This window comes from Nuphar pumila, chromosome 2, assembly GCF_984573655.1.
Source record: "Nuphar pumila chromosome 2, dmNupPumi1.hap1.1, whole genome shotgun sequence".
NCBI lineage: Eukaryota > Viridiplantae > Streptophyta > Magnoliopsida > Nymphaeales > Nymphaeaceae > Nuphar > Nuphar pumila.
The window spans coordinates 44,648,664-44,651,546 of record NC_143250.1 but is presented as its reverse complement, the minus strand read 5'-3'; positions in this window follow the sequence as shown (position 1 = coordinate 44,651,546).

The following is a 2,883-nucleotide window of genomic DNA, read 5'->3' as shown; positions in this document are numbered from 1 at the left end:
TCTATTGAAGGCATATTTTTAGGATATTCAAGTCATAGTAAAGCATACAGGGTTTTCAATAAGCATTCTAAGTCTATTGAAGAATCTATGCATGTTAGTTTCTGTGAATCTATTGATCATTCTGTTCATAAGCAAACTAACGATGATGATGTTGAAAGTACAGATTTATTTTTAGATAACACAGCTAAGTCTAATAAAGATGATCATCAAAGAACATTTGTCGATATCAAAGATCATCCTCAAAAGCAGATTTTGGGAGAACTGACAAAGGGGGTTCAGACTAGAGCTCAGTTAGAACGAATTGCAAATATGGCATTCATTTCTCAACTTGAACCAAAGAAGATTGATGAAGCCATCATCGATGAGTTCTGGATGCTAGCCATGACTGAAGAACTGAATCAATTCCAAAGGAATGAAGTTTGGGATCTTGTACCAAGACCAAAGGATCATCCGATCATTGGGACAAGATGGATCTTCAGAAAGAAGCTAGATGAAACAGGTAATGTTATAAGAAACAAGGCCAGACTAGTAGCTCAAGGATACAACCAGGAGGAAGGTATTGATTTTGATGAAACATTTGCTCCTGCTGCTAGACTTGAATCTATTAGAATGTTTTTAGCATATGCAAGCTATATGGATTTCAAATTATATCAAATGGATGTTAAAAGTGCTTTTCTAAATGGATTTATAAATAAAGAAGTTTATGTAAAACAACCTCCAGAATTTGAAAATGAACAATATCCTGATCATGTTTTCAAACTCAAACGTGCTTTGTATGGTTTAAAACAAGCACCTCGTGCTTGGTATGATAGACTTAAAACCTTTTTGTTAAAAACTGGTTTTTCTGTAGGCAAAGCAGACTCTACATTATTTGTTAAAATAGTGAATAATCATACCCTAATTGTTCAAATATATGTAGACGATATCATCTTTGGATCTTCTAACAACACTCTTTGTGAAGAATTTTCTAAGTTCATGCAGAAAGAATTTGAAATGAGTATGATGGGAGAACTCACCTACCTTCTTGGGCTGCATATTAAGCAAACCAAGGATGGAGTTTTCATCAATCAATCTAAGTATGCTCGTGAACTTCTGAAGAGGTTCAACATGAACTCAACTGCTTCAAAATCTACTCCTATGAGCACTACTACTGTTTTGGACAAAGATGAAGATGGTAAGTTTGTTGATACAAAGGTATACCGAGGTATGATAGGATCACTTCTATATTTAACGGCTAGCCGTCCAAATATTATGTTCAGTGTTTGCTTGTGTGCTAGATTTCAGTCAAATCCAAAAGAATCACATCTTAAAGCTGTAAAAAGAATAATGAGATATTTAAAAGACACAGTTGATTTTGGATTATTCTATTCAAAATCCTCTACATTTGATCTAATCTCATACAGCGATGCTGACTTTGCTGGAAGTAAATCTGATAGAAAAAGCACAAGTGGAACATGTCATATGCTAGGGCACTCACTTGTATCATGGTTCAGTAAGAAACAAAATTGTGTATCCTTATCAACTACTGAAGCCGAATATATTGCTGCTAGCCTAGCCTGTACACAAGTTATCTGGATGAAACAAACCTTAAAAGATTTTGGTTTAAATTTTGAAAATACAACTATCTTCTGTGATAATACTAGTGCTATAAACTTATCTAAAAATCCTATTCTACACTCACGAACTAAGCACATTCAAATAAGACATCACTTCTTAAGAGAACAAGTCTTAAACAACATTATTAAACTCGAATTTATACCCACTAATCAACAGTTAGCATACATATTCACTAAACCATTAAAACATGAATACTTCACACGTATTAGAAGAGAACTAGGAATATGCAAACTAAGTGACTTATAAATTAATCACACTTATTAAGATTATTGCTTTTGATAAAATCTTATTTTAAAAGTTTTTTTTTTTCAATTTTTTGTGTTTGTTTTACTATTCAAAGTCAAACTATGATTTCATATTTTCGTATACTCTCAATACTCATAGAAACACATTCATCATGACACATTCTTTATGTCTTTCAACTTGTCATCTTTCAAGTACACTCTCATAATGACTTCTTGTCCTATCTCCTTTTACGCATATCCATAAGAACCATTTACTTTAAGTAAAAAGCTATCATGACTTGGATCACATCACTCATTTCATTACACCTTTTATATCCTTTGTCTTTTTGTGACAACCTCTCATACGATAAGCTAGTCGACCTCCAAACATGATTCCTCATAATTTTGATTATTATTCTTAATTAATTATATTCATGTGATTATTATTCTTAATTATGAACCATTTATATTAAGTAAAAAGCTATCATGACCTTGTATCAATATACTTTTCTAAAATCTTAAAACCTCTTATAAAAATTCAAAGTGATTATTATCTTTGTATCACCTTTTAAGTGGTTATATTTCACGTAAACTTTTACTATATCATCGGTTATTTCATAGCTTAAGTATAATCTATTATCATCCTGACACATCCTTTATGAAATTTTAAACTCTCCTTTTTCGACAACTTATCCTCCATTGTTTTTAGTACTACTAGTACCACCCTTTTTATTTCCTCTTTCTCTCTTTATCTCATATGAAGTGACTTTCCATCCGTGACCATGACTCTCTCATATATTTTATATCCCTCTTAAATCGAGATTCATAAAAGTCTTGTCTTCAAGCAAAACTTTATCTATTGGCTAATCTAACTCTACTTTATGTTATATCTAAATCAAGTGATTGTTGTCCTTTATAACCTTTCTCATTTTTCTACATATCCGTATCATCTTTTTATGTCTATTCACTCTCCTTTCACGCTTATCAATATATATACTTCTTAAATAAAAATTATTATAGCCTCTCACTCATACCCCATGGG